This window comes from Dendrobates tinctorius, unplaced genomic scaffold (assembly GCF_039654945.1).
Source record: "Dendrobates tinctorius isolate UK_male_01 unplaced genomic scaffold, ASM3965494v1 ptg000032l, whole genome shotgun sequence".
Lineage (NCBI taxonomy): Eukaryota > Metazoa > Chordata > Amphibia > Anura > Dendrobatidae > Dendrobates > Dendrobates tinctorius.
The window spans coordinates 33059920-33070688 of NW_027361700.1; the positions used below are offsets into that span (position 1 = coordinate 33059920).

At 44.1% G+C, this 10769-nt stretch overlaps 1 pseudogene; it reads right to left on the bottom strand.

Moving 5' to 3' along the window:
- Positions 1–228: 228 nt before the first annotated feature.
- LOC141086656 (BMP and activin membrane-bound inhibitor homolog pseudogene) lies at positions 229–3891 on the bottom strand (annotated as a pseudogene).
- Positions 3892–10769: the final 6878 nt, after the last annotated feature.

A 10769-nucleotide genomic window follows, 5' to 3' on the forward strand; every position in this document is an offset into this window, starting at 1 on the left:
TGAGCCAGTCAATAGAGAAGTGGTGTAGAGAATGCAGCCCATGTAACCTCAGAAAAAAGGATCGCAACAGCCAAAGAGCCCCCTTGAAGCCTATCATCTGCTTCCTAGTACTTTTTCCAATGGCAGATGGCAAGAACAACTGCAAAGGCCTTTCAAGAATATTTCTGCTGACCTGGTTATTGACAGACAGAAATCGGGCTTTCGAAGCAGAGGTCTGCCAAGAATTATTCACCTTATATGGCTATGAAAGCTGTAGTGCAGTCTGGAGAGTATCTGTTGCCTCTGATCCTGTAATCTTTTATTTTCTCTGTGGAACATCTGGAAAGCAAGCATTATAAGAAGAACCAATATCAATCCCCCTGCTACAGGCACAGCGATGACTGGAAAACATGTATTTGGAAGTCGTCTTGCTACACTTGTAAGGAGAGCTTTAAACTAGAACAACATGGGAAGGGAAGCAAAAGACCAGAAAAAGCCATACACCTGACAAATGCTATTGAGAACTCTGCTGTTAGAAGTGGAAAGGAAGAACAAAGACAAAAGAATCTAATTAATAAAAATATTGGAGAAAGAGAAACCAATCACAAACTAAAATGTTTCTATACTAATGCACAAAGCATGGGCAACAAACAAGGAGAATTGGAACTACTAACGCAGGAGAAGAAATATGATGTCATTGGAATCACTGAAACTTGGTGGGACAATACACATGATTGGAATGCAAGACTAGAAGGATACAACTTATTTGCAAGAAACAGACTTGATAAACGAGGAGGAGGTGTCGCATTGTATGTTAGAAACGCGTATATATCTGCACAGAGATTGAAGCTTCAGAGACTGGGAGTTCTGTGGAAACTGTTTGGGTAAGAATACAAGGACAGAACAATGGAAAGGACACCATTGTAGGCATTTACTACCGGCCGCCTGTGCAACCTGAAGATATGGATGAACTCTTTATGCATCAAATGGCCAAGTTCTCCCAAAAATATGACATAGTTGTCATGGGAGATTTCAACTATCCAGACATTTGTTGGGAATCTCTCTCAGGCAAAACTAACAGGTCAAGGAAATTCTTATCTTCTCTTGCTGACAACTTTATCTTCCAAAAGGTAGGGGAGAAAACAAGGGGAACTGCTACCTTGGATCTAATCCTTATAAACAGGGATGAAATGGTTGAGGAGGTAAAAGTGGTTGGCACCCTAGGAGGTAGCGACCATGCTATTTTAGAATTTTGGATAACTAGAGGAGGAAGACCTGTGAAGACTCAGACGTCAAGGTTAGATTTCAGAAAGGCAGATTTTAAGGGATTCAGAAAGAGAATTGGAGGGATCCAATGGCTGGATATCCTTAAAGACAAAAATGTCCAGGAAGGATGGGAAATCTTGAAAAATGAAATTCTCAAAGCACAATTGTTAACAATTCCGAAAAGAGGGAAGAATAGGAAGCATTTAAGGAAGCCAGGATGGATGAACACAGAACTTAAGCACATGCTAAAAAGGAAGAAAAAAGTTTATAAAATGGAAAGAGGGAGGCATATCTAAAGAAGAATATAATGCTGTCTGCAGAACCTGCAGGGCACAAATCAGATTAACTAAAGCTGACAATGAATTGAGGCTTGCAAGAGATGTCAAAAGCAATAATAAAGGATTTTGGGGATATGTCAAAAGTAAAAGAAAAGTCAAAGATGCTATAGGATTTTTACAGGATGAAAATGATGAAATGGTAAGACAGGATGTTGAGAAGGCCGAACTTTTAAATTCCTATTTTGCATCTGTTTTCTCTCAGAAAGGAAATGTGACATCAACTGCTCTTCACTGTCCTATTAAGGGAATAGAAGAATCCAGGATATCTATAAACAGAAAGATAGTGAGGAAACACTTAGCTAACCTAAATGAATTCAAGTCTCCAGGTCCAGATGAATTACACCCCAGAGTACTGAAGGAGATAGCAGAAGAAATTTTTGAACCCCTCTCCATAATCTTTGAAAATTCTTGGAGAACAGGAGAAGTCCCAGAAGACTGGAGAAGAGCAAATGTTGTTCCTATCTTCAAAAAGGGGAAGAAGGTGGACCCAGGCAACTATAGGCCGGTGAGTCTGACTTCTATACCAGGAAAGATCTTTGAACAAATTATTAAACAACATGTATGTCAGTACCTGGATAAGAATGAAGTGATTAAACAGAGTCAGCATGGGTTTGTAACTAGTAAGTCATGTCAGACTAACTTAATTTCCTTCTATGACGGAATCACTGATTGGGTGGATCAAGGAAATGCTGTAGATATAGTATATCTTGACTTCAGCAAAGCATTTGACAAAGTATCTCATACAATCCTTATTGAAAAAATGACTAAGTATGGAATGGGCAAGGCAACTGTTAGGTGGATTCATAACTGGCTTAGTGATCGGACCCAAAGAGTGGTCGTAAATGGCTGCACATTCAGTTGGAAGAATGTCTCAAGTGGGGTACCACAGGGCTCTGTCCTGGGCCCTGTATTGTTCAACATCTTTATCAACGATTTAGATGAAGGAATTGAGGGTAAACTCATTAAATTTGCTGATGACACAAAGCTAGGAGGGATAGCTAATACTAGAGAAGAGAGAGAGAGGATTCAAAAAGATATAAATAAACTGGAGAAGTGGGTAGCAACTAACAGAATGGTTTTTAACAGAGAAAAATGCAAAGTACTACATCTGGGCAATAAAAATGAAAAAAGCATATACAGAATGGGAGGAATAGGCCTAAGCAAGAGCACATGTGAAAAAGACTTGGGTATACTAATAGATCACAGACTGAATATGAGTCAACAGTGTGATGCAGCAGCAAAAAAAGCAAATGCAATTCTAGGATGTATTAACAGAAGCATACAGTCTAGATCACGTGAAGTCATTATTTCCCTCTACTCCTCTTTGGTGAGACCTCATCTGGAATATTGTGTCCAGTTTTGGGCACCACATTTTAAAAAAGACATCAACCAACTGGAGCAAGTTCAGAAAAGAGCAACCAGAATGGTGACCGGTCTGCAAACCCTGTCTTATGAGGAAAGGTTGCAGGATTTGGGATTGTTTAGTTTGCAAAAGAGAAGACTGAGAGGAGACTTAATAGCTGTCTACAAATATCTAAAGGGCTGTCACATTGTAGAAGGATCAACTTTATTCTCATTTGCACAAGGAAAGACTAGAAGCAATGGGATGAAACTGAATGGGAGGAGACACAGATTAGATATTAGAAAAAACTTTTTGACAGTTAGAGTGATCAATGAGTGGAACAAGCTGCCACGAGAAGTGGTGAGTTCTCCTTCAATGGATGTCTTCAAACAGAGGCTGGACAGACATCTGACTGGGATGATTTAGCAAATCCTGCTTTGAGCAGGGGGTTGGACCAGATGGCCCAGGAGGTCCCTTCCAACTCTACGATTCTATGATTCTATGATAGATGCTCTAAACCACTGTTCTTTGGACGAAGTCAACTCTTGAACCTTTGTGATGAGGTTCCTTGTGCTTTCATGTTGGTATTTGCTACCCATGCCTGATGTTTCACTCTTGGGGTGGGAGAGAACACCATGAAGACCTCTATAATTTCACATATCCTCGTGTCAACACTCCAGTTTGAGCACAGTGGCCCACTCTTGTCTTCGACGGCTTTGCACTTTTCTGTTGTCTTAGAAATAGAGTCCAGGCAGCCATGTGTGAGAGGTGACTTGGTGTTCTGTGGGTCAAGTAGACTGGAAAAGCAGGCATTCAGTTCTGATTTACACATGTATCCAGTTGTAACACAGTGTGGAGCGTCCCAGTAGCATCTGATTTCTCCTTTAGTGAGTAGTACGGCCATAGCGCAGAGCTCCAGTTGCAGCCAGATGGAGAGCAGGCTAGCTTGGCGATCCATTTACAAGCCTGCTCCTCCCCAGCTCTTCACTGTATGACTTCAAGGGATTGTGCAAAGAGTCACCATCCAACACCGCGGACATGCAGAAACAAGCCAGAGCCTCCAGCGCACACAGCGATAATCCAAGCAGCGGTTATAAACCAGCGGTCCGGATGGCTGTGAGAAGATCCGGACAACACCATACCATCCGCAAGATAACGGCCTATGCGAAAAAATGCATCAGCTGGTGATCGACTTTCTAAAGATCTTACCTCTAGAAGAGCGCAACCAATGGCCTGAGAAGTTGTCAGACCTAGTCGAGATGTATAACCACACCCCTACAAAATCGACTAACTTCGCCCCAGCTTACTTGATGCGAGCAAGACTAGGTAAACTCCCCATCGACCTGGAAATGGGTGTCCTAACACCAGAAAGCATACCTAGCTATCCAGACACAGACTAGAATACTGAGAGGCAACTACAGTACCGCAAAGTCCAGCAGTGTGTAAAAGAAAATCTGTTGCAAGCCCAGCAAAAACAAGAGCACATATGCTAGACGATCAGCGGGAGGATGAGCCCTACACAGTCCTACCATCTAATTTTGTCAACAGAAAGGTGATCCTCGTCACCAAGGACAGAGGAAAAATGTCTGTTACTGTATCCAGAGACCACCTGAAAGTTTGCCCAATTCAATTGCGCAAGAAAGATGGAAGTCCAGAAGTTCCTCAGCAAATGGAAGAGACTAAAGGTACTGTCACACTTAGCGATGCACCCGCGATCCCGACCAGGGATATGACGTGGTCAGGATCGCTGGTGCATCACTAAGTGGTCGCTAGTGAGCTGCCACACAGGCAGATCTCACTAGCGACATTGCTGGGGACGGGGGTCGCTACTTACCTGTCACACCAGACGATCCTGCGTCCTCCCGCCCGGCTCCACGCGTCGCTCGTCGTCACAGCAGGAAGCGCCGCAGGAAGCTGATGATGAGAAACAGTCCAGGACGTTCTCGCGCGATCAGCGATAAGCAGAGGGGGAGCGGGTTGTAGGTAAGTATCAGACACAGCGATATCGCTAGCAATATCTCTATAACGTCACTAGTTATAGCGATATTGCTAGCTATATCTCTTAGTGTGACATGCCCTTAAAACAAAGGTTCGCACAATCTTAAGTGAATTTCCCAAGTCCTAGACACAAGTCAACAATGCAGTAGTAGTGCCAGTTAGAGATGAGCGACTTTGAATTTTTTCGAGTCGAGTCGGGTTTCATGAAACCCGACTTTCGCAAAAGTCGGGTCGAACGAAATCGGCCGATTATCGTGACAAGTCGAAGGCCGACTGAAACACGAAACCCAATGCAAGTCAATGGGGAAGCAAAGTCGGCAGGGAGTGGAGGACAGGAAACACACCTACAGTGCCCTTTTGAATGCCTAAAACATCAATTCTTATTACTGAAGCATTTCAACCTTAATTTACTTCATAATACTAGTTACGCACTGAAAAATGGGGGTTATTTAACTAAATTTGTGGGGGGGAAGGGCTGGTTCCAGCTTTTCATGTGCCCTGGGCCAAAGAGCGTCCCTTTAACACATAGCACAACTCATGATGCTCCGATAACGGCAGAGAAATAGCGGTATAGTACAATGAAAAATACTTCACTTTTTACATCTCATGACTGATATCCATTTTAAATTCTCCAATAGCTCAAAAAACGGACAGTATATTACTCCATACAGTATTATGGCCACCACATAGTGCGCTATACAGAGTAATGAGGCCCATATATTTCTCCATATAGAATCATTGGTCCCATATAATGTTTGAAACAGTATATGATGAGCTCCACATAATGCTACAGTATATGTTGGTCCCCATGGATGAAGCTGCACTGTCTGATGGGCCCAAATAATGCTCCATATATAATGGGCCCCATTTCTAATGCTCTAGTGTATAATGGGCCCTGTAAATGCTGTTCCAGTGTCTGATGTCCACCTTTGGAATGCTCCAGTGTTTGGTGGGCCCCATATATCATTCTCCAGAGTATAGTGCTCCCCAAAAATTGCTGTCCCAACATTGAAAACAATTAAATAAGTCTCCTCAAATAAGTCTCCTCGTTAGGGAATCCCTGTACTAGTCTGGGCGTACAGACGTGATGTCATTGCGCTCTCTGATCAGAATATCACTGTCAGAAAACACGGAAGACGTCATGGCAGTGGAGCAGGGAGAGGTAAGTATTTTAACTTTGCAAGTGCTGTGATCCTGAGCAAGCAGGGGGCGGCCCACTTGTTGGCGACGGCACTGGCACAGGGCGCCTCATAGTACGGCGGTGTGTCTGACGGCAGGTGGGCCGAACCTGCACTTTCATCTGCACCTTCCTCTTTGTCACCGTGTAAGGTGGTACAGTATATGGAAAGGGTAACCTGAGTTTCATCAGGGTCAGATTCTGGCTGTGTAGAGTGCGAGGGGAATGTAGTGGTCTGGGTCAATGTACCAGCAGAATCATCTAGCAGTGGCTGGGCATCAATGCACTTGTGGCGCCCCCAGGAGTACAGTCGCCACAGTGGCATTACCTTCCTCCTAGGGAGTGTGATGTCATGCTTGGGAGCAACGAAGGATCTCTCTAGCAGTTAAACCAACACACAACACATTTCCCACTCCAGGCCAGAAGGGAGAGCTCTGAACCTGACTGCTCAGGAGCTGATCTCTGTGGTCGGGAGGAGGTAAGTTAGGGCAGTCTGTGAAGGGAAGGGGAAGTGTGTGGACGTGAGAAGGGGAGCTGGAGGGTGAGCAGAGTTAGGCTGAGTTCACACGTACCGGAACTCTCGCGGAAATTACCGCGAGAATTCCGGAATTCCATTCCACGGGAAAATCACATTTTAAATTCCCGCGATTTTCCCGCGGAAAAACTAGCATTTTGCAAGCGTAATTAGCTTGCAAAATGCTAGCGTTTTCCAAGCGATCTGTAGCATCGCTTGGAGAACTGATTGACAGGTTGGTCACACTCGTCAAACATAGTGTTTGACGAGTGTGACCGTATTTTTACTACTGAGGCCGCCTATGCAGCATCAATAGTAAAAGATAAAAAGTAAAAAAAAATAAAAAATGGTGTTATTCTTACCTTCTGACGTCCCGCGCAGTCTTCCCAGTAATCCTTTGCGAAAATGTCCGCGATGGCGTCCGTTGTCGCGGGATCGTGACGTCTTGCGATAATTCGCAATGACGTCGCACGAATGACCGCGAGACTTCACGATCCCGCGAGAACGGATGCCATCGCGGGCATTTTCGCAAAGGATTACTGAGAAGACTGCGTGGGACGTCGGAAGGTGAGAATAATAATATTTTTTATTTTAAATTCTATTTTTTACAGGGATATGGTACCCAAAGCCCAGAGGACAGTCTCCTCTTCTCCGGACCGTGGGTACCATCCGCAAATGTTCTGCTTACTTTTCGCATGGTGTGCACAGCCACATGCGGGATGTAAGCGGAACAATGCATTCCTATGGGTGCGGGATCGCCGCGATTCCGCAAAATAATGAGCATGCTGCGGTTTTTACCGCGAAGCGATTCCGCCGTGGTAAAAACCGCAGCATCAGCACAGCATTGCGGAATCCCATAGGAATGCATGGGATGCTTATTTTTCGCGTTTTCGCGGCAAAATCGCACGGTTAAAACCGCCGCGGAAACGTGAAAAAAACGCCATGTGTGAACTCAGCTTTAAGGCTCACTCCAAGCTGGAGCGCATGGTCCGGATTCCGGTTTCCGAGTTTGTAGGGACACTGACGTTCCTGCAGCCGAAACCGGAGGAAGTAGCAGTTGTAAACGCTCTGTACACAACTTAGGCTCGGAGGCCCCAGCAGTGACGTGTGGGAGCCAGAAGGAAAAGGCTACGGCTGCCTGCCATACGAGAAAGTTCCAAAAGAGAGTCAACAGGGGGAACTTAATTGAACTCAGCACTGCGAGTACCTCAGATAAGCGCTAGAACGGAGGCCACACTACCTATCTGCAGAGAGAGAATTCCAAATTGGCTTCCAGGCTGACCAAATCCTCAATCTGTATTCTGGGTCCTGGACGGCACTTACTAAGTACAGGTAAAGGAACTGCACGACTGTGTCTGTCATCTTTCTCCTGCGCCTGGCACACGGCTCTGCTACATCCTGCACTGCACACCATCTACCAACTCTTTCATCTGCCCTGCGACTACGGCCCTACCTGTGCAGGGCTTCTACATCTTAGCTGCACCACAACATCTGTCCCAGAGAAGCGACACTGCAGCGCTGGTCAACCTAATCAGAAACAACAGATGGCGTCACGTATCATTCACCTATAAACGTAATTAACCCCTTTGCATGGACGACCAGGGCCACGGAACGGGTCACCACCACCGTGACACATCCCATTGTGCATTAGAGCTACAGATTGCTCTTTTATGTTTTATATTCTTTGTTGCACTATCTATTTAATTTTATATATAACTTTATATTCTTTGCCACACAATCTTTTTTGCATTATATGCATTGCTGCACTATTTATTCATTTTTATACATATGATTTTTTATATATTTTGTTGAACACCTTTTTGCTGCACTATATTATGCATTTTTTATACTATGCACTTTATCAATATGAATTTGGGAGTATATTATAACACGGTCACTCTATATATTTATATTTATTAATTTTAATTATTTTTTCATATACTGTACCTGTGTATATATATACAGTATATCCTTGTATTATCATAAATTTTGGTTCCCAGTAGTGCCTTTTATGGCATTTGCCCCCTTATTTTATTTTATACATAGTTTATTAACTTATATATATGATAATTATCAAAAAATAAAATTTGGACATTTCCTTGGTGTTTTTCGTTGTTTTTTCACCCACACTCCATGTCAGATTCATCTTGGACTGGGGAATTCACGATTTGACTTGATAACCCAGGCATGGTATGATAGAAAGAGCTACATGGACTAATGTGAAGTGTGGCCTGCTGCATCATTCACTTTGGGTGGGGGTGCAGGACACAAGGAAAGGGGTTCTTCCTGACCAGGAGCCAGCACTTGACGACTCAGGGCTTGCATTTTTTGAAACTTCAGAAGAGGAGGGCATATTTGCTGGAGTCTGTTTCGGCAATGTAAGCCCAAACCAGTTCCTCATGCTCCGGCTTTAAACGCGGTTAACCTACTCCCAGAAAAGGTAGCCTTCCAGGTGTTCCGGAGACAGACCATGACGCAGGCTCAAAACCTCCTGCCTTAGCTGCTATTGTTCTTTTGCCACTACCAACAGATGCACCACCACCATCAGCACCAGCTGGCCCCCCCACGCCCACGTCCGCGGCCTCTTCCACCAAACTTCAAAATTTAGCACAAATAGACACAAAATAACATCAGATATATGGCACTGTATCAGAAGCGTACAGCTCTATTCAGTCAAAGGATAATTGTCAATCTCCATATATATTCCATCAGTCACACAGAGACGCTCACAGGCTCAGTATGGATTAGACAAGAATATAAAAAGTAGACAAAGTGTTCAGTATCATCAGATAGCAGGTATATATAGCAGAGTTTAAACATTAACAATGTACGTCTATATATCAGGAGTAGTGTTGAGCCACCCCACTACTGTTTTGGTTCGTCGCACAGGAGGCAAGTTCGTCGAATGTTCGTCGAACCACATTGAAAACAATAGCAGGCAAACACAAACTCATGCAAACACATAGCAAACAATTACAAAACACCTTAAAAGGTGTCCCAAAGCCGAAAAAACGCTCAGAAGACAAAAATTAACATATGGAAAAGGGCAACTACATTTAGAAAAGAGGTGGAGGAGTAAAAGGAGGAGGTGGAGGAGACACAGATATAGGCTTGTCATGCCCTTATGAAGTCAAGAAAGGCTGGAAAAAACATGTAAAATACAAACCAAAAAAAAAAATTCTGAAATCGAACACGATCATATACCGTCGGACTTCCCATCAATAAATTATGCTAACTGGCGATCGGGCGGCGTTATTCCCACGAACCTCCAAACAGCGTCCATGAAGGCAAAGTGTTTGCTTTCCAGGGGCAGTATGATTGCAAAGCTGAACCTTAAAGGAATGTCCAAAAGGGCACCACCAGGAGTGGATCCTGTGGCTTAAATGGACTCCACCCGGGAAACCACAACCATGCCACCTCAAGAAAAGATGCACACATTGAAAGTTTTGTCGATTCTGTGTGTGGTGTGGTATGCCCGTTTGTAGTTGTGCAAGCGATTTGTCAGCTTTATTCCGTTAACGAATGAGACTCCGGCATGCCCCCACGGTATGCTTCAAGCTTACTAGAGGGATACGCGAGGTTCTGGCACGCGAGATCGAGCAATAACAGGTCTATCATGGCCTTACATGTCCGGGGCTGCATGCGTGCTACACTGAAAGGACCAGCTTTTGTCGCTTACAGGTACAGATAACCCGCTGAACACTGTTAGTGATGGGGATCTGTGATTCCAATTATTCCCCACGAACGATGATTTCCCAGTAAGTGCAGGTCAACCGCAATTCCTGAATTAGGCATAACCGGCATTCCTGAAAGAATGCAAAAAATTACATGTCCAAACCACAGGTGCTGTAGCTTGCTTAACAGCTCGGCAGCCGTTCTCAGGCCCAGTATGGATTCGACAAGATTCTAGAAAGTTGATAAAGGGTACAGTTTCACCGGATAACACGTATATATGTAGCATAGTTTACACATTAAAAACCTATGTCTATATATCAGGAGCCAGGCTCAGGCGGTCTCAGGCCCAGTATGGATTAGACGTGATTGGACAAAGGTGAGAAAGGGTACCGAATCACTGGATAACAGGTATGTATACCATAGTTTACATATTAAAAACCTATGTCTATAGATCAGGAGGCAGGCTCAGACGGTCTCAGG